This window comes from Plecotus auritus, assembly GCF_963455305.1.
Source record: "Plecotus auritus genome assembly, chromosome: 6".
In the NCBI taxonomy this organism is placed as follows: domain Eukaryota; kingdom Metazoa; phylum Chordata; class Mammalia; order Chiroptera; family Vespertilionidae; genus Plecotus; species Plecotus auritus.
In genome coordinates this window covers 123980911-124003104 of record NC_137773.1, presented here as the reverse complement: position 1 = coordinate 124003104, position 22194 = coordinate 123980911, and the positions used below count along the sequence as shown (strand labels likewise).

The 22194-nt window shown below is 44.3% G+C and overlaps 1 pseudogene across 1 annotated transcript; it reads right to left on the bottom strand.

The window, feature by feature from the left end:
• Positions 1-9560: 9560 nt before the first annotated feature.
• LOC308250542 (jun dimerization protein 2-like) lies at positions 9561-10081 on the bottom strand (annotated as a pseudogene). The gene has a single exon. The product of its transcript is annotated as a jun dimerization protein 2-like (transcript).
• Positions 10082-22194: the final 12113 nt, after the last annotated feature.

Here is a 22194-nt window from a genome sequence, read left to right as displayed (position 1 = left end):
TAACATTTATTTACAGTTATGTCATGCACTCTTAAATCTTTCCATTATTGTCTCATTAAATCTTCACAATAATTTATCTTTGTCTTAATCAAAATGATGATCATAATAGAAATGGTAGTTAACATTTTTTAGGTGAGTGCTCATTGTGCCAGATGCTTTGGTGCATCTAAAACTTAGATGATGCATTTATTTAATCCTCTCTAAAAGGCTGGGAGCATTAGTATTTCCAATTTTACAGATGAGGAAATGGAGACCTAACAAGACTATGTAACTTGGACAGGTCGCACACATAGGAAGTGGCAGTTGGGATTTGATCCTAGGTTCTCTGTTTTTAAACCTCTGATTTTGACTACTATTCAGCTTTGTAGCCTCTTGTCCACCACTTGACACATACCATGGGCCCAGTGCATATTGAAGAATGAATGAATACGTGCATGAATGAATGATGGCCTCTCATGGATCCTGACCAAACACAGGAACACAGACAAATTAGGTGATTACTCTTGCTTTAAAAAGCAAACAAACAGCCCAGCCTGTGTTGCTCAGTGGTTGAGGGTCAACCCATCAACAAGGAGGTCACGGTTCAATTCCCCGTCAGAGTTCATGCCCTGGTTGTGAGCTGTCCCTGGTAGGGGGCGTGCAGGAGGCAGCAGATCAGTGATGCTCTCTCATCATTGATGTTTCTATCTCTCTCTCCCTCTCCCTTCCTCTCTCTGAAATCAATAAAAACATATTTTTTAAAGGCAAGCAAACAAAGTATATGTCTCATTTATTGAGTACCAAATACTGCAGGTAAGTACTTTCAAAAAGTTTTCTCACTTGATCCTCATAATGATACTATGAGGTAGATGCTATCCTTATTTTACAGAGGAAGAGACTGAGGGTCAAAGATATAAAGTACCTTGTCTGAGATGACACAACCAGTGTTCAAACCTGTGTGATTAAGACCATGTTCTTAATCACTGTACTATGTACCTTCCTTTGTTAATTTCTAATGTCACTGTAATACTATCTACCCCATTTTGTAGGCAAAATAAACAATGTATCAGAGCCTTTGTCAATAACTATAATGTTCCCCAATGACGTATTTCTCTATCAAAATTTTCAAAACCTTTGGAAAAAGTAGAGGAGGGCTAGAGATGCCTTCCACTATATTTGATGTAGAGATTATGCTCTTAAAATTATGTTATATAATCTTTGCTGGTTTTCTGTTCATCTAAAACTATTCTAAAACTAAAACACTCTGAAGCACATGGAAAGTTGTTTAACGTCATTAGCCATTGGGGCAGTGGTCCGCAAACCGCAGCTCGGGAGCCACATGTGGCTCGCGAGTCGCGGTTTGCTGTTCTGTTGACTAACGAGTTTGCTGACCACTGCATTAGGGAAACACAAATCAAAACCACAATAAGATACCATTTCATACCCACTAGGATGGGTATAATTTTCCTAATGGAAATTTACAAATGTTGGTGCAGATATGAAGAAATTTGAACCCTTATACATTGCTAGTGGGACTATAAAATGATGCCGACACTGTAGAAAACAGTTTGGCAGTTCCTCAATAAGTAAACATAGAATAACTATATGACCCAGCAGTTCCACTCCTGGATATATACCCATAAGCATTGAAAACAGGTGTACAGCCCTAGCCAGTTTGGCTCAATGGATAGAGTGCTGGCCTGTGGACCAAAGGGTCCTGGGGTTTGATTCTGGTCAAGGGCACATACTATTGTTGCAGGCTCCACCCCAGTCAGGGCTCATGCAGGAGGCAACCAATCAATTTGTTTCTCTCACATCGATGTTTCTCTCTCTTTCCCACTCTCCCTAAAATATCAATGGGAATATATCCTCGGATGAGGATTAACAACAACAACAACAAAAGCAACGTGATCTGGTTTAAGGAGATAATCAGATTTTTCTCTCCATATTTGGCTTTCTACATCCCAAGAAGAGGATACTGTGAACAGGTCTTTAAAATAGTCTCCACAGGAGAATAGCAATCCACTATGGGAGGTTATAATAACTTTGTTTCACTGCTATTACTGAAATTTCTAGGCTGGTTCCAACCTGTTACCAGGTAAGAGCAGTTATGGAATCTAGGAGTTGATAGGAAAGACTTTATTAAGAAAAAAGATACCTGTTCTTCCCTTTCCCTTGAGGATAACTAAGCTGTCACCACGGATATCAGGGCTGCTATTTCTCCTTGTATTTGCATTTGGCACCCTCCCCGGTAATTTATGGAGCAAATCCTAAAACAGCTCCAAAAGAAACTGTGTAGCTGCATTAGCAACTGAAAGGCCACAATGTTTAAAGAGGCAGGTGAAATTCATTTCCCAGAAGGTCCACAGGACTCCCTGCTCTATACCATGCACAGTTTCTCCACCCACACAATTAGCCTTAGGAAGAGAACATACTTCTAGAACCCTGCCCTCTACCTCTGCTTGTCCCCCCTCTGCTCTCCTGGGAGTGGAGGAATGCTGGGAATAGCTTCAGGGTTTGGCTTCCAGTGGGCTAATTTCTCCGTGGACACTTTTTAAAAATTGATTTTAAGGAGAGAGAGAGAGAAGAGAAGAGAAGAGAAGAGAAGAGAAGAGAAGAGAAGAGAAGAGAAGAGAAGAGAAGAGAAGAGAAGAGAAGAGGAGAGGAGAGGAGAGAAGAGGAGAGAAGAGGAGAGAAGAGGAGAGAAGAGGAGAGGAGAGAGAGATTGGTTGTTGCACTTATTTACCCATTCATTGGTTGCCTCTTGTGTGTGCCCTGACCCCGGACTGGAGATTGAACCTGAAACTTTGGAGTTTCAGGACAACACTCTAACCAACTGAGTTACCTGGCCAGAACCTGGGATACCTTTAACCTCTGTTCTTGGCAACAAACTGCAAGACAACAAAAGCTGCCCACTGAGTGAATAGATGTGTGGTGAAGAGCAGCAGAGTGGGTCAGAGGGGTATCTAGGGAGTGAAGGGTGTAACAGGAGTTCCCATCCCTGCCGTACATTCTGGTCTTACCACAGCTGTAACAAAGTTTGACCTATTGTATTGACACAATCAGATGGCTAAGATCCCCTTGTTCTTCTAACTCCACCAACTCGGGTAAAGCTCCTGTATTTGTGTTAGTAGTATCAGTACTGCTGTGTTCAGGCATTTATTCATTCAGAAATATTTACTGAGTGCCTGCTTTGTGCTAACAATTTGCTAAGCACTAGGTACTGATTCTACCTTTCATTGAATAAAAATGTACTTAACTTCCAATGCCTGTCAGGCATTTGAGCTACTAGGGGAAAAAACAGTCTAATAAATGGAGAGCTTCATTCTCACAGAGCTTACATTTTCGTGGAGCAATACACAAATGAGAACATAGAATCTTTAAGGGGCAGAGGTGGTATGGAGGGGAACAGGGACTCGTGCTGCCCACAGTGGGATTTGCTGTATGTGTAAGGTCAGGGAAAGCCTCATGAAGAAGGTCATGTCTGAGCTGAGACATAAGGGCAGTGAGACGAGATCCAGTGGCTCCCGGAGAGACAGGGCTCCAGGCGGAGGGAAGGGCAAAGGCGGAGCCCTGAGGTCAGAGTGTGCTTGGTGTGATGGGAACACAGAGCTGGAAAGGATAGACAAGGCTGTCTCCTTCACAGACCGTTCAGATGGTAATCAAGCATCTCCCAGAGAGATGGCTAATGCTGAGGGGTCCAGGTGCCAAGAGGGAAACACAGATGGGGCTGAAGCTCCAAAAAGGATACCTGGTCGAATCTTAGGAAACAGTTTAAAATGAAATCCAAAGAAGAAGGGGAGGTTAACCTGGTGAAGGGGAATGAGACTGTGGGGTACTGGGGAGCATTTGCTGTAATGGGGACAGTGTGTGTCCAAAAGGGTGGAAGGAGACAGCACCAGTTCTAAGAAATAAACAGTCCAGGCATCCTGTTTGCAGAGAATGAGGGGAAAGCATCCTTGATCAGCTCTATGAGCAGGGACACATCCCACCAGGTCTGCACAGTTCCTATTATGTAACTATTTAAGTAAATGTGTCTCCAGTCTATCTTCTTCGCTGGAGCCAGCCCCCAGGGTCTGGGGCCCTGTGGGGCCCACTGCTGCACCCCTAGCTCCTGCCCAGAGTGAGGCCCGCAGCAAGGGCACCGCTTGTAATTATTGGCCGGCCAGCCGGCTGGCTAGCAACTCAAGCATCTGACAGCCACCTGACAGCCCCAATAGGGAGGCTTCGACTTGTGTTTTGTGAATAGCCGACCGACTCTGCCAAATTCTGGGTTTAGAAAAGGCCAGTAGACTAGGCAGTATTTAAAGCTGTGATTTCTCTTTCAAAGACATACACGAAAGCTGACGGTGACCGTGGGGAGCTCCTCCCACTGAAGCAGAGTCCACATGGCACCTTGGAAGCTTGGCCAGGCTGAGACGGAGCAGGTTCTCCCCGTCCCCTGGCGACAGGGCCCTTGTGGACGGGTGCTCATGGGCACAGCAGTAAGGAGTGAGACGGTCAGGTGAAAACAGTTCTTTCCTTTTGAGAGCACATGTGTGTGAACTAAGAGACCTGCTGTCCACCAGCAGACTGATTGCCAGGGCACCCTCACTGGGAGAAAGAAAGAAGGTGTAACATTACTCCAGGACAAAGGCAGAGCTTTAGCCAAGTCCTCATTTTTGTAAGACGAAAGATCAGTCTTTTGGGCCCCATTCCTCATCTGTGTCTGTTGGGCCTGGGGTAACAGACTTAATCCTTATTTTCACACCTCCCTTCCCCCCTCCTCCTGCCCAACAGCCCTTGCCTCCCATTGAAGACACCTGTGGTTCTGGGGAAGCGGTCTGTCCTGCCCAGGGCAGGAGCAGGTCTCCCAGGTGAGCAGATACACCGGTTCACTCAATGGGTCCCAGCCCCTGATTCAGCGCTGCCCGGGTCACCCAGGCTGGCTCATTGGCATGAGCCTCGGTGATTGTGCTCAGAATGCTGGGACAAATGCTCCCTTCATTCTGGACTGTGGTGAGGCTGCAGTCACAGGGCCTGCAGCAGAGATGGTCATTTTTGTCACCAATGCCTGAGGCCAGCCCGGGGCCAGTACGAATTCAAAAGAGGCCAGAGTTGAAAGAATTGAAGGGAAAGAGCAGTGAAACCCCCAAAACATTTGAACCTCAGAATCAAATCACACCTGAACCCTGCCCTGCTCTGGACTCTTTTTTTTAAAGCAGTGTTTTTTAAAATATATATATTTTTATTACTTTCAGAGAGGAAGAGAGAGGGAGAGAGAGATAGAAACAGCAACGATGAGAGAGAATCATTGATCGGTTGCCTCCTGCACGGCCCCCACTGGGGGACCAGCCCACAACCCAGGCATGTGCCCTGGCTGAGAATCGAACCATGGCCTCCTGTTCATAGGTCGATGCCCATGGCCTCCTGTTCATAGGTCGATGCTCAACCACTGAGCCACATTGGCTGGGCGCTGGACTCTTTCACTAATAAGTCCCTACATTCTGCTCATTGTTTACATGGAGCCTTCTGTACTTGGTCAAATCATCATAGACGGTAAGGGTGATGACAATTCAGAAACACTGTTCTGTTCTCTAGAAATACAGCAGGTCATCCCAATACATTGAATTAAAAAAATAAATATGCAACAGTGATGCCATTGTAATTAGTCATTAATAATGGGGAAGAGCAAAGGGAAGGCCAGACATTCTAGGCATGTCATTTGGGCAGCTTCACCAGGAAGCTGCAACTTTACACGCCCCAGAGGTCCAACAAAGGGAAGATAGACACATGCCCAGTAAAGGTGAGAGAACTATTGAAAGTGCTTGCGGACACAGGTGGTTGGCCAGAATGGGCGTGGCCACTGCAAGGGTTGCAAGATTTGGGATACATAACACCCTACCAGGAGTGGGCAAACTTTTTGACTCGAGGGCCACAATGGGTTCTTAAAATGGACCGGAGGGCCGTAACAAAAGCATGGATGGAGTGTTTGTGTGAACTAATATAAATTCAAAGTAAAGGAGCAGAGGGGAGAGCAAGAGAACCCTCTGCTCTTTTGGCTCCGCGGGCCCGATAGAACAGCCGAACGGGCCGGATCCGGCCCGCGGGCCGTAGTTTGCCCACGGCTGCAGACGTTCACTCTCCTGGCTCTCTTGGGATTCTTGTGACCCTGGACTTGTGGGGATCTTTTGCTCCTGCTTTCCTGCATTTGCCCCCATTACCCACAGCCACGTGGGTCCCACACAGAATGGACTAATGGACTGGAACTAGCCTGATGCTGGATGGACCCAGCTCCAACACAGAGGGAAACCTAGACACTGGCTCTGGTTTTAGCTCTACTGGAACTCCAGCTACACTTTTTCCGTGACTTGACAAAGGAAATGGGACTTGGAAAACCCAGGGACTTAACTCTGCGCAAATGAAAATCACCTGTTCTCCTGTGGGAGTCTCAGACAATTCTTTTTCTCTGGATATTGTAAGGACCCCGCTCCCAGCACCCTGTGGGGAAGTGGACTCTCCCCACATCATTCAGAATCAGCAGCAGGTATAGGAAATCAGAATGTGGGTGGAATTGCTCCAAGATCCATCTCCTCTTAATTTTTTTAAATACAACCTTCCACATTAGCCGGTTTGGCTCCGTGGATAGAGCATCAGCCTGTGGACTGAAGGGTCCCGGGTTCGATTCTGGTCAAGGGCACATGACCAGTTGTGGGCTTGATCCCCAGTAGTGGGCATGGGACCTATGGGCAGCCACTTTATAGGTTGGTTGGGGGCCTATGAGCAGGCCTGTCTCCAGAGCTTTGTCCAACAGGAATAATGGTGACAACATTGCACCAATCAGATCCTTTCTTTAAATTGGCTACAGAGAAAACAGAATGCATGTTAGCTAAGGAAGCAAAACCAAAGGGGAATTGTAGCTGAGTCCTGTCACTGTTGAACCCCTTAGTCAAGGTTTTCATGCCCAGGTCAAGAAGGGGCCTTCATTCTACTTCATTCTAATCTAGGGTGTTTGTTCTCAAACCTGAGCATGCATTAGAAGCACCTGGAGGGCATGTCAAAAACAGATGCTTTGTCTCACCACCAGAGTTTCAGCTTCCGCGGGGTGGGGTTAGGTGCTGTAGCAGAGAATTTGCATTTCTAATAAGCCCCTAGAAGATGCTGATGCTGGTGAGCCAAAGACCACACTTTAAGAACTACGGCTCCAGAGAAATTTTCCATTCATCCAAGTCCAAGTCTCTATGGGTTCTGTTCTTACTTAGGCCTGCATGTTCTGTTTCCTGGGCCCCTTTGAGATCACTCTTCCACAGAGCCGAAATTCTTAACTGCCTTATTTTTCTGAAGGCCTTACAACATCTCCACATTATTTGAACTAATCTGAGTAAGTATCTATAGAAAGAAAGCATTCAATAAATGATAACTAGATGTTCTCTTAGGAACTGCAGTGAGTCTTATAAATATTTTGTTCCTAAATTTAATACTGTAGTGTTGTTTATTTTTTTCAAAAAATGTTTAATTTTCTCTTGAATCTTACCTATCAAATATATGAAACCCAATTTTGGCTCAGCATTTGCAATTTTTTCTACAATTTCAATGTTCCATCCCATCATAGTCTCAAAAAAATATTAAACCTGAGAAAATAAGAAGAATTTCTAACAGAATGAGACTGAACTTTTCCTATGGCCTAGATACACTGTTTTTAACAAACAAGTATGTGGTTAAAACATTTTACCTATGGGGGAATAGGTGATCACATTTATTACAAGCAGAACCAGAATGTTTTTATAGAAGTTAGTTTATATCAGACCCCATATTTAGAATCACAGCTCTCTTCTTTTACTTTCTGTTTGTCTTATTTCAAACTTTAAAATGGAATATTTATTATCTGATTATTTCTCGTCTTTCTCCTCCATTGGACTCTAAGCTTCATGAGATCCGTGACTGGGTCTATTTGTCCATCAACTTTCAGGGACTAGCACGTGACAGATGTTCAGTAAATATTAGAGGATGTTATGGACTAAATATTTGTGGTCCCTCCAAAATCCTAACTCCCATAGAATTTAGAGGTGGAGCCTCTGGGAGGTAATTAGGTTTGAGGGTGGAACCCTCATGAATGGGATGGGTGACCTTGTCAGAAATTAGCCGAGCTGGCACCCTGGTCTCAAACTTTCAGGCTCCAGAAGTGTGAGAAATACATTTCTGTTGTTTATAAGCTTATCCAGTCTATGGTACTTTGTTACAGCAGCCTGAGCAAACTAAGACAGTGGAATTGAATTTATTGGGCAATGCTCTTTATTATGAAAACTAGAGACCCGGTACACGAAAATTCATGCACTCGGGGGCTGTCCTTCCCCTGGCTGCAGGCAGCTGGCCCCACCCCCGCTGCTGCCACTGCTGGCTATCTGTGCAGCGCTGCCCCCCCTCCCCTGCCACCAGTCGCCTCCCTCTGCAGGCGACAGGCATGGGGTATGATGGCTTGGCTGGCCTGGGCCTCCCTCTGTGGGGCAATCGCTGGCTGGCCACACACCTGCCACAGCGTTGCTGGCCGGTGGCTTGGGCCTCCCTTCTTTCTTTCTTTCTTTCTTTCTTTCTTTCTTTCTTTCTTTCTTTCTTTCTTTCTTTCTTTCTTTCTTTCCTTCTTTCAAGTAAGAGTAATGTTTACTCAGCGATACAGAACTGGGTACTATGAAGGGTTTACCAGGATGGAAATGCACTGCACCCTGCCCCTGCCACCCCAACACCCAGAGACTACAGTACTTAGAAGTTACACACAATGGCCATAACTGCTGAATATCTGTTCATAACAACAAACCATAGCATATTTATACTGTATCACATCGAGTGATTATAGAAACCAACTTATATATTGCTTGTATAAAATCTTTTCTTTTGGTAAAATGTATTTTTTTAAAAAGAAAGTATAAAAAACACGTGCAGTTGAAAGCCCTGCCAGGACAGCCAGTCTGTAAACATTCAGTGAGTATGTGCTTTGGAAGGGCGCCCATGCCTCGTACCCACAGCAACTCCAGCAGGGCTGGTGAGGGTGCGCCCTGGCTGCCACTCGGGCAGGACTGAGTTGGACTACGGTGGGTGGGTACAGCAGGGCCTGGCACTGTGCCCTTCTCCAGCCTTGTATCAGGATCAGGGTCAGGGTCAGGGTTAGGGCTGGGGGCAGGCAGATTGCAGTATCATTCTGAGTTCCATACTCAACCTAATTTTGGTTGCAACTCATGGCTTTTCCTGGCTGCTCGGAGGTCCTTAGGGTGGGTGCCCTGGCGGAGAGGCCGGAGAAGTGCCCACAGCTGCCTGGTTGGGTGTCTCTCTGGCCCAGAACCTTTGTCCTACCTCCTGCAAGCCTGGCCCCAGGCAAAATAGGGCCCCTCAGGAGTACTTTGGTCTCAGCGCTTGGTCCTGGGTTTCATCAGCCTGGGTTTCTTCCCCTGGTGTGGCTGATCTGAGTTTCACAAAAAAGCCTGGCCGATGCTGGCTGTGCTGAGCCTCATTGAAGACTTTTTCATGCAGCAAGGAAGAGCCCTCTGGGACCCTCCTCCTCCTCCCTCTCCTCATCTCTTCCTCCTCCTCTTCCTCCTCCCAGCCCATGGTCACTTATTCTCCAGCTGCTCCAGCAGTGGGTTGCCTTCTGAGTCGGGGGTCTTAACACTGTTGGTCCTGATGTGCAGGTGGGGTGATGCCAGCTGAGCCTCAGGATGAGCTGCTACCACTTCTGCTTCAGCTCCTCCATCTGGGTTTTCAGTTCCCCATTCATGAGCTCCAGCCACTCAGATTCTCGCTGCAGGAACTCCTTCTGCTCCTTCTTGTTCTGGCATCGGGCTGCCACCACTTTGTTCTTTTCCCAGCGCCTTTTCCTCCACTCTTCTTCCTCATCTAGCTCACTTTTCACAGGTTGAGGCCTCTTGCCCAGTTTCACCTCCAGGAAGTGCAAAGGGGTGATCATGGCCCCAATGTTGTGGATGTCAGTGTATTTCAGCTCCTCTGCAGTCAGGGCCGAGCTGGGGAGTCTAGTCAGGGGGCCGAGCCCTGGCAGAGAGCCCTCAGTCATGGAAGGGTCCGGGATCTGCCCAGGCATCATGGCAGGAGGAGTGGCAGTCCAGCCCTGCAGAAGCTGCGAGGGGAGGCTGCGACCCTGGAACCTGGGCCAGGCTGCAGGCGCCATGCCCGCTCAGGAGCCTCCGTGGCACCAGCCCCGCCCTGCAGTGTCCACTACCACTAGCGCCTCCCGTCGAAGCTGCCAAGCAGCCCTCCCGCAGGCTGTGGCCTGGGTCTCCCTCTTTGAGGCGACTGATCATAGGGCTCTGCCTGCCTGCCTCATCGCCCCTAACCTCTGGCCTGCCTACCTGATCACCCCTAACTGCTGGCCTGCCTACCTGATTGCCCCTAACCACTCACCTGCCTACCTGATTGTCCCTAACCACTCACCTGCCTACCTGATTGTCCCTAACCACTTGCTGGGGGTGGGGCCATCCCCGAGAGGTGCCCAGGGGGTTCTGGTCTCTGGTTGTTCTGGTCTCTGGGCTTTTATTATATAGGATGTACTAAGGCAAGAGTAGTTTGTATAATAAAATTAAAATAATAACATGAAAATAGAAGTAAAGTAATAAAGTGAAAATAAAATAGCTCATTTAGTCAACCAGGGAGTAGGAAGGAGAAGCAACATGGCTAGAAATGTCTTCCTTCTACGGATAGAAACACTACCTGTGGCCAAAGGCAAGTGAATTTGTTTAATCTGCGAAAACAAGGCAACCACCTTCACAGGCTGCTGAGGAAACAATTCATTTAAAATGATCCCTAGCCAGAAAGCTCGGTTGGTTAGAGCATCATTCTGACGCACAGGTTGGGGGTTTGATCCCCGGCTAGGGCACATGCAGAAATCAACCAATGCATGACTGCATGAATGGGTGGGAAAACAAATTGGTATTTCTCTCTATATTTCTTTCTCTCTCTCTCTCTCTCTCTCTCTCTCTCTCTCTCTCTCTCTCTCTCTCTCTCTTCCCTGTCTCTATCTCTCTATTTCTATCTCTATCTCTCTATCTCTCAAACCCAATCAATAAAATAAAATAAAATAAAATAAAATGACTGCGCTCTACATACTGTAAAAGAAATATAAGCCCATAATACAAATGGCAGTCTGATGCATCAAAAGGGCTCTTTTCATCTCAAGACCTTGAGGCATTTCACAAATGATAACTATCTCTTATATCATCCCCTCTGAGGTAAGACTTATTTTCCCCACTTATAATGGAGCCTACATAAAATAATTTCTCCCAAAGCCCCAAGTCATGAATGCTCTTTGAATTCCCTACCTGCTGAGATATGTGTAAGTTAGCACATAAATCACATCGTTAAAGAAAAAACTTTAAATCAGGGCAGTCATGTTTGAGCTATCAAGAGACTAAGCTCATTAGGGATTTCAGATTTCAAGTAAAAATTGCCCAGTGATGAATGGAAATGGGAATGGACTAAAAGAATTTCCAGACAAAAATCTTTTCAGTTCTACTTCATAATTTAATGACAGTTTCAATATTTGGATGGGCTAAGAGATGAATTGACTTCAAAACACATTCTGAAATTACAGGTGACCTGGAGCCAAAATAAAGAATATCTGACCAAGCATACATTCTCAGAGGAATGATAATAAAATCCTAGACTGGAAGAATGTTTTCTTTTATTGCCCAAATCCATAGAAATTCACCATGGCAGAGCAAACTTTTAATATCTGGTCACAACAGGACATCATTCTTAATGATACCCAGCTGCAGAGTGTGTGCTTGGAATTTTCAGCCCTCCCTTTGTGCTATAAGGAACCCTACATTTTAGATTTACAAAATTCTAACTTTTATTCATAAAACATTACAAGTATCAAGAAAAAGCACAAGGATAGTACCAAAAGCTCCATATAGCCTTTACCTAATTCACCAGTTGCTAACATTTTGCCTGTTTCATTTGTCAGATATAAAAATTTCTCCCAAACCATTTGCAATTAAGTTGCGTTCATGCCACCTTACCCTTGAATTCTTCAGTGTGTATCCCCTAAAAACCAGGGCATCCTCTCACAGGACTGCTGCACAGTCACCTACTTCAGGTAATTAAACATTGATCAATACTTTGATTCAGTCTATTGTCTGTATTCCAATTTTGTTGACTGATCCAAAAAGGACCTTTATTGCAATTTTTTTTCTCCAGTCCGGGATTCAGACCAAGATTGCATATTACATTTTGTTATTATGTCTCCTTTAATTTTGATCAATCCTTCAGCCTTTCCATTTTTCATGACAGTGACATTTTTGGTGAACACAGGTTCATGTTTAAATAGGTTACATAGATAACATTTTTTTGAGAAATGTAGGCTTTATGGTTGTTGTTATTGTTTTACAATTAACAATTTTTGTTAGTAAAGGGGGTAAAGGAGAAATGAGAACAGCATGGCATCTAATTCAGCCCTGTCCTGAAGTCCGTTACATGTCCTTCACATGTAATGTGTGTGAAAGCAGCTCCTGGACCTAGCTGCTGCCCAGGAAATGGCCTCGAAAGGACCGTTCTGCCCCTCCAAGCATACCTGGTGCCATGTGAGTGAGGGCCATGGATGAGTCTTGGTCATTTTATCCTCCTCATCTAATACAATGGACTGGTATGCAGTAGGTGAGTGAAGTTTGTTAAGTCAATGATTACCACAGGGGAAAAGAAGTGTACTCAGGTATGTAAATGGCAGCATTTCATTTGTTTTCTTTTAATCATCTTGCTGTAATGGCAAGACATTAAGTCACTGAGCAGGATTCAAAGTTGACAGCTCATCTTCTCAGGAAGTAGGGTTTCCTAGCGGGCATCAAGCATACTCCTGGAAAGAACATGCTTGTTTCCCAAATGCTGAAAATCCACTGACATGGTGTTATGTTCCATTATCTCTAACTGTGTCATATAGAAGTTTCTTCTTTATTCATTCCTCCTCTCCACACTTTGGGATACCAAACACTCATGACCTCAAATTCTGCTCAATTGAAATTTGTGGAGTTTTTGAAACGTTCCCTTTCATCAGAACATGCTAAGCACATATTTACAAAATAAACAGCTGTAAGGTGCCTATTGTCTGCTTAAGGTAACAATAGTACTTTGCTTAGGCACCATTTGCATACAGGTGATGGATTAATTGTGAACAGTTGTATACAATTGTGAAGAGTTGTATATGTACCAAATTTAGGGGACACTTACTGTATTTCTGATTACTCACTCTAATCCCCACACAACACATTTCAACCACAGATAAGGTGATTGACATCCAGAGATTGGGAAGTAGGCCAGAATTACACAGCGAGCAAATGCCTTAGTTGGGATTTGAATCCAGGTCTCTAAATGCCCAGCTGGCTGCCCTAGCCTGGGACAAACCTGTTTAGTGGTGGAGCTCCTGACATTTGTGAATCCCTGGTAGGCAGACCACAGGTGCTCAGGCACTAGCAAAGCAGTTTCACTAAAAACCTTTCTTGAAAAAGAATTGAATGTATACTATTTGAAAAAGAAAATCAATAATGTAGCATTTATGGGAAAAGTAGAACTTCGGTCTTCTTTTTACTTATTTCTTTTACTTTACTTGTTTTTATTTTGAAATACAAGATAGAGTATGGGAAGTAGCCTTAGAGCCCTTTTTAAGATTTTATATTGATTTATTTTTTATTATTTTTATTTGTTTAAGGAAAATTGAATTTATTTAAGGAAAGGGGGTGGGGGATAGAATACCCAAAGGGAAGGGGACGTTGGGGTGATGCTGGCAGCCCCCAGGAGTTGGAGTTTCATCCTTATATGCAGTCACAGGCAGGAAGTTCTTGTCCTCAGTGAGTTGGGGCTGAGCTGGGCTTGGAATCGGGTGGAATGCAGGTGTGCGGTCAGGTGTCTTCAGGACAGTTTCCATTCCTCCTATGGCCTGAGTCCTGGTGTCCAGAGAGTTTTTCCCGGCCTTCGTTCTCCTGTAGCGGGAAGCTTGCAGATGGCCGTTAAGGATTGTATGGCCCTAGGGTCCTAACATTTCCCTCCTCTTTCTATTTGTTAGTAATTATTCTTATGGAATAGGGGAGAAGGTCTTCTGTCAGTCATCCTAAGGAACAAGGCCTCCCCCGCTCCCTGATGCTGCTGGCAGGGAAATATGACATTCCAGCATAGCAGGCTTTGAAAAAGTCTATATAATAGATTGTTACTTTTATTGTGTTCATGCAAATAATCAGAACAAATTGAAACTAAACTTAATACAGTAAATAACTGTTTTTAATTTGGCTCTTTACTAAAAATAATGGTATTCTTTTTTAAAATATATTTTTAGTGATTTCAGAGAAGAAGGGAGAGGAAGGGAGATATAGAAACATCAATGATGAGAGAGAATCATTGATCATCTGCTTCCTGCACGCCCCACAATGGGGATCAAGCCTGCAACTCAGACATGTACCCTGACTGGGAATCAAACAATGACTTCCTGGTTCTTAGGTCGATGCTCAACCACTGAGCCACACCAGGCAGGCTGTATGTGTATTCTTATTTGTCAAAGCTTCCCATGTAATTTTTTAAGCATATTAAATAGATCTAATTAGTTTAAAAACTTAGGAGAGAGAATAAATGCTTGAGGTATTCCAGGGCCCCTTAGAATAGTTCAAAGTCATTTCTCTGTTCTAAAAAAAAAAAAAGTCTTTTGAAATTTTGTTTACATATTTTTTAAATCTTTAGTGTTGAGAGTATTACAGATGTCACCCTTTTTTCCCCCATTACCCTCTTCCATCCGGTTCCCACCCTGCCCTAGGCCTTCACCACCCTATTGTTTGTGTCCATAGGTAATGCATATATGCATATGTTCTTTGGTTAATCTCTTCCCACCCCACCCTTCCCTCTGAGATTTGTCAGTCTATTCCATGTTTCCATGCCTCTGGTTCTATTTTTTATTCATCAGTTTATGTTGTTCATTAGATTCCTTGTTAGTTTATTTTGATTTTTAGATTCAGTTGTTAGTAGCTATCCATTAATTGCCATTTTATTCTTCATATCTCCTCCTCCTCCCCCTCCTCCTCCTCCTCCTCCTCCTCCTCCTCTTCCTCCTCCTCCTCCCCTCCTCCTCCTCCTCCTCCTCCTCCTCCTCCTCCTCCTCCTCCTCCTTCTTCTTCTTCTTCTTCTTCTTCTTCTTCTTCTTCTTCTTCTTCTTCGAATACCCTTCAGCATTTTATGTAATACTGGTTTGGTGGTGATGAACTCCTTTAGCTTTTTCTTATCTGTGAAGCTCTTTATCGGACCTTCAATTCTAAATGATAGCTTTTCTGGGTAGAGTAATTTTGGTTGTAGTTCCTTGCTGTTCATCACTTTGAATATTTCTTGCCCATCCCTTCTGGCCTGCAAAGTTTCTATTCAGAAATCAGCTGACAGTCTTATGGGAACTCCCTTGTAGGTAACTAACTGCTTTTCTCTTGCTGCTTTTAAGATTCTCTCTTTGTCTTTATCTTTGCATTTTAATTATGGTATGTCTTGGTGTGGGCCTCTTTGGGTTCACTTGTTTGGGAATCTCTGCACTTCCTGAATTTATATGTCTATTTCTTTCACCAAATAGGGAAAGTTTTCTGTCATTATTTATTCAAATAGGTTTTCATTATATTGCTCTCTTTCTTCTCCTTTGGGTCCTCCCAGAATGCGAATGTTGATATGCTTGAAGTTGTCCCAGAGGCCCCTTACACTATCTTCATATTTTTGGATTCTTTTTGCTCTTCTGATTGGGTGTTTTTTGCTTCCTTATATCCCAGATTGCTGATTTGATTCTTGGTGTCCTCTACTTTATTGTTGATTCCCTATAAATTATTCTTCATTCTTAGTGTATCCTTCATTTCTGACTGGTCCTTTTCCATGTCTTTAATGTTCTCACTAAGATCCTTGAAAGTCTCACTAAGTCCCTTGAAGCTCTCATTAAGTTCCTTGAGCAACCTTATAACCATGATTTTGAACTTTGTATCTAGTAGTTTGCTTGCTTCCATTTCATTAAGTTCTTTTTCTGGAGATTTCTTTTGTTCTTTCATTTGTGAAAGGACACATTTCATATGTTTCTTTGTCTCTGCATTTTGGCTGCTTCCCTGTGTTTGATTCTATGTATTAGGTAGAGCTGCTATGTCTCCTGGAATTGGTAGAGTGGCCTTGTGTAGTAGGTGTCCTGTAGGGCCCAGTGGCTCAGCCTCCCCAGGCACCTGAGCTGGGTACTTACTCTAGTTGTGCCTCTTTGTGGGCTGTGTGCACCATCTTGTTGCAGTTGAGCCTTGATTGCCATTAGCAACACACTGAATGGGAAGTTATGAGGACTTCTCTTCCAAGCATTGGAAGCCTGAGCTGAGTGGTGTGGGGCTGGGACCCCTTCCTCCTCGTGGGAAGCCTCCAGCCTAGATGTCCCTCCCTATTAAAAACATGCCACATGTGGGTACCAGAGGAGCCTGTCCCATGCCTCCACCCCTCCTACCAGTCTTGATGTGCTTTCTTCTTTATATCTCTAGTTGTAGAACTTCCATTCAGCCAGAATCCAGGTGGTTCTGAATGATGGTTGTTCTATATTTTAGTTGTAATTTACCTATGCCGCCATATTGGTCTCTGTAATTGATTTCTTTTTTAGAGAGAGAGGAAGGGAAAGGGAGAGGGAGAAAATCCATCAGCTGCCTCCTGCATGCTCCCTCCTGGGGATCAAGCCCAGAACCCAGGCATGTACCCAGACTGGGAATGGAACCCACAATATTTTGGTGCATAGGATGACTCCCAACTGAGCCACACAGGCCAGGGTCATTTGAGCTTTTTAAAGTTCTACCTCTAGCCCTGGGTCCTTTAAAAGTAACAAAAAGGCATGTCATTAAAAAGTATTCTTTACTTTGGGGAAAACTTCCCTCACATTGAATTAATGAGCTTTTCCTGCAAAACACAGTTGTGAGAGACTTGCTTTTGAGTTACCCAACTTGAAGCACATTTTGAGCAATTAGAACAGCTCTTAATTAAAGGCCTTATCTGATAGAAAGCACATACATCTGTGTTTACAGAGAGTTACATGGTGCATTTCAGGATTGCATTACTTTTTGCCTTTTCATTGTTTACATCTGGTCAGCTAAGGATTAAATTCTTCACATTCTGATAAAAGGCTCTTCTGAATACTTAATAGCACACTCTATGCACAGTTGAATTTTTATTTCTTTAAATATTTTTGTTTGTTTGTTTTCTTACTAGGCACCATAGGGGAATAAGTGGAAAAAGTATGTTAGATGTATGAAAGGAATTTCATTAACTTCCTTAGAGAAAGAATCTTGAAATGGTTCATCTACCCATATTGTAAATGCTCCTTGTATATGTGTGATTTAGACTGTTAGTAGTATTCTTGGTTTCATCTAAGTTAGAGGCATTTTCTCATAATTGTGCTGGCCTCAAAAATTATGGGAAAGAAAAGAAGACATGACCCTCCCTTTGCATTTTACCTATAGAAACAGATGAATGAGTGTTGTACACTAAACATGCGCATATTTATCATCGCTGGGGTTAGAGTGTCCTAATTCACCGGCCGACAGACAAACCAAGTAATAATAGTAACCACACCTAATATTTACTGAGCAGCTGTTATTTGCTGGCACCAAGGAAAGCACTTCACTTTCACGTAATCCTCACCTGAAACCTCAGAGGCAGTGACTGTCACTATCAGTTTTGTACGTGAAGACAGTAGACTATGGCTGAGTGAAAGCCCCCACAGCTAACGGTCCCATTCAATCTGACTTTAGAAGGTCCAGGTTGTTTGGATAAACCTCACTGGCAGTTGTCAGAAGGGTGAATTGCGAGGTCATTAAATGGATTCAGGAAAACAGAGAAGGAACTGCTACAGGTATAATTTCTTCACCCATTACCTGTCCAGGTAAGGGGTGATGGCAGCTTGGACTAGAATTCTGAGGGTGACCTTAGAGGAAAGTGGATGGAGATGGTCAGGCCTTGGTGATGGATGTGATTGGGACATGGGAGAGAGGGTAGTTTGGAGGATCAGCCCTGGGTTTTTCTCTGATATGGTATGAAACACATATTTAGTCTTAGTCCTTATTTCTGGCACAGAACTTTTAACACTTTTGAAATTTCCTTAGTGATGAAGCAACAAAGGTTTCATTTGTTATGTTAATAAGGCGATTTGGAGGCTTCACCTAAGGATGGAGGCTGGTTGGCAGTGGAACCAACCATGAGATTAGAAAGTTAGAACTTTTAGTCCCACTGCTGACCTCTGGGGAGGGCAGAGGGCTAGGGGCTGGAGGTTGAAATGTTTGCCACTGGCCAGTGATTTAATCAACCACACCTGTGCGAGGGAGCTTCCATAAAAAAAAATCCAAAAGGACAGGCTCTGGAGAGCCTCCAGGTTGGTAAACACGTGGGGGTACTGGGAGAGGGACCGCCTGGAGAGGACATGGGAGCGCCAGGCCTTTCCCCATGGCTTGCCCTATGCATCTCTTCCACCTGGGTGCTCCTGAGTGACATCCTCTTATAATAAAACAGTGATCTAGTGAGTAACACGTTTCTCTGAATTCTGTGAGCCACTCCAACAAATTGATCAGACCAAGGAGGAGGATGTGGGAAACTGACTTACAGCTGGTCAGTAAGAAGCACGGGAAACAACCTGGGCTTGCAACTGGTCTCTGAAGGGGGCGAGGCAAGCTCGTGAGACTGAACCCTTAATCCGTGGGACCTGATGCTCTCTCCAGGTAGACAGTGCCAGGATTGAGTTGAATTGCAGGACACCCCACTGGTGTCCTGAGAACTGCTTGGTGATGTGGGGAAGACCCCTCCTGGCACACACACCCATACTTTGGAATTGGGTTTGGGAACCCCAAAATACATGGCAAGGGGAGGTGGTGGAGGAGCAGCTCTGGAGAAAAAGACCCAGCAAAGCCTGGTCGTCAAGGCCTTAATGTTAGAGAACAGCCAGCCAGAATTAGTGGAAGGTCAGAAAGATGAATCATTTTAAGGGAAACAGTTTTATTATTTCCAGGAAATAGAACCAGGCTATAACAGTATTCCCCGGTCTACCCTTGCACTTGTTTAATAAAGAATTAGAAATGGTTTGCAGGTCTCAAATCGGTTGGCCTGCAAATGGTGCTTGTCAAGTGTTTGAAGGTGATTAAAAGTAGTTTGTTTTTCTAAGCTGTTTAAATATTCCCTCTAGAAATCTTGTTAAACTCTTCACTTACTTCCCAAACTCTTTCTCTTTAAAAAGAGGAAAGCGTACACTTCGGCTGAACCTGTGTCCCAGTTAATGAGGCTTCCCTCCTTGGGAAACAGCGACTGCTGCGCTGGCGGCTTCCTCTGTGGTCAATGGAGGCGCTGGTGTTGGTGATGGTTTTAACACTGTACTGGTGTCAGCAGCACCCACCCGTGGTTAGACATCTGCACTCATTCCGGATTACTCCTTTTTGCTCTTACTCTCTTTCTTCTACCTTGCATATCTAATCAACTGCTAAAACTTAATGGTTTCACCACTGCATATTTTTGTACTAGTTTTTAAAAATCCTCTGTATTACTGTCTTACGCCTGCTATAACAAATAACCAAAAATGAAATGACTTTAAACAACACAAATTTATTCTCTTATAATTCTAGAAGCCAGAAATCTGAACTGAGTCTTATAGGTCTGAAATCAAGGTGCCAGTGGGGCTGGCTCCTTCTGTAGACCCTAGGGTAGAATTCATTTCTACATCTGGAAGCTGTCAGCATTTCCTGGTTTATGGCTGCTTCCTCCAACCACATCACCTTTTCTCTCCCCACCTCACCCCAACCGCATCCCTAGTCACATGGTCTCCTTCCTCTTCTGCACTTACATCTTCCTCTCCTTTTCTCTGATAAGGATACTGTGATTATAATTAGGACCCACTTAGATAATCCAGCACAGTCTCTGCCTCTCAAGATCCTTAATCACAACTTCAGGGACCTTTATGTCATGCCAGGTAACCCTACAAGTTCAAGGGATCAGGACATGGACATCTTGGGGGCTGTCTTTCCGCCCACCACACACTCCTGGCCATGCTTTGTCCTCGTGCTTTACTTCCTAGCGTGTCTCCCTGCCTTTAGTTTAACCCATCCTCCCTCCTGCCAACTGGGGCCTAGAGCAGTGGTCCCCAAAAGCAGGTTCATAAATTGAACCCTGGGCAGGTTGTTAAAGATATAGATGCCTGGGCTCTGCCCCTGGAGATTCCCACTCAGAAAGTCTAGTGAGGCTCTGTTTAGGAGCCCACCACAAGCTGGTTATATAAGTAAATGACCAGAGAAAGCCTGCACTTGGATGACAACGCCACAATTTCTAAACAGGGGAGACAGGATAGAAGTGTGTTTGTCTCCCTCCCCTGCGGGACTTAGCTGAGACTGCACGGCAAGCACACTGCTTTTGCACAGATCAGTGGAAATAGCAGTTTTCTAAAGATGTTTTATGCAGATACTATATTAGTTTTTTAAAAATTGTTTTTAAATTAGAAGTCGTTTTCTGGGGTTGATGGAAGTTAAAGAGCAGGGGAATGATGCTAAAACCTCTCTTCTCCTGTTTGGATAGAGCTTCGGCCTGTGGACTAAAGGGTCCCAGGTTCGATTCCAGTCAAGGGCACATGCCCAGGTTGTGAGCTTGGTCCCCAGTAGGGGGCATGCAGGAGGCAGCTGATCAATGATTCTCTCTCATCATTGATGTTCTATCTCTCTCTCCCTATCCCTTCCTCTCTGAAATCAATAAAAAAATATATATATTTTAAAAATGCAAACAAAAATACCCTCTCTTCTCTATGCCCCCCTCACCCTACTGCTTGTCCAGACCATTCTGATGCCTACTGAGTTTGGGAACCTCTGATTCTGACTTGAAGCTTCTTGAGGTCAAGGACTGTATCTTGCTCTGTTTTTAACCCCCACCTTCTAGGACACAGGCCCCCATTTGACAATCAATTAATGTACAGTTGACCCTTGAACAATTTTGGGTTCAGTTGAAAATCCGCATGTAACTTTTTTTTTTTTTTTTTTTTTTTAAATATATTTTATTGATATTTTACAGAGAGGAAGGGAGAGGGATAGAGAGCTAGAAACATCGATGAGAGAGAAACATCGATCAGCTGCCTCCTGCACACCTCCCACCAGGGATGTGCCCGCAACCAATGTACATGCCCTTGACCGGAATCGAACCCGGGACCCTTGAGTCCACAGGCCGACGCTCTATCCACTGAGCCAAACCGGTTTCGGCCGCATGTAACTTTTGACTCACCCAAAACTTAACTACTAATACCTACTGTTGACCAGAAACTTCACCGATAACATAAACAGTCCGTTAACTTGTATTTTGTAGGTTATATCTATTATATACTGTATTCTTACAATAAAGTAAGCTATAGATAGGAAAGAAGGTGTTATTAAGAAAACCATTAGGGAGAGAAAATACATTATAGTGTTTATTGAAAAAAATCCCACATAGAAGTGGATCCATGCAGGTCCATGCTGTTCCAGGCTCAAGTGTATACTAAATGAAGGACTCAGTGAATTAATGAATACGTTAATAGAACTAATGCTAGTACAGAAGAGTTTGTTGGGTTAGTACTGAAAGAAAACCCACTTTGATGCGAACCTGAGGTGGCGGTGAAAGGACCTGTAGGAGAAGTTTAGTCAGCCAGGCTGTCCAGAGGTCAAGGTGAGCATCTACCTGCTCTTGCAGAGGCACCAGTGCTGGTTGGTGCTGATGCATGTCCAGACAGGACACACACTTCTGGGAAGTGAAAAGCCAAACAGATGTATGTTATTTGTATCTGTCTAGATGTGGGGTTTACACATAATAGCTGACCCCTACTATGGGGGAGTTTTGGGGGAGACACTGTTCTAAATGCTGTGTATGTACTGGCACACATGTGTATCATCTCATTTAATTTTCACAAGAACCTTAGTCTCTCACACACAAAAAATTATGTTCCATTGAGGAAACAGTGTGGTTAAGTAACTTGCCCATGGTCACACTGCTGGGGAGGAGAGGCAAATCTGAGCACCCTGGCTTGAGTGCTCACCCATCACACTGCACTCCCCACAGACCTGTGCTCTCGCTGGGCAGGAGAGATGAAGGACTAGTCCTAAAGGCATAGTGCAGTCACATAGGAAGGACACAAACATAGACAACACTTTGGACCATGACAAATAACTTAGTACAAATAGACTTGTTCCCTGAAGTCTTAAGGACTTACAGAGGGCAGGTGAC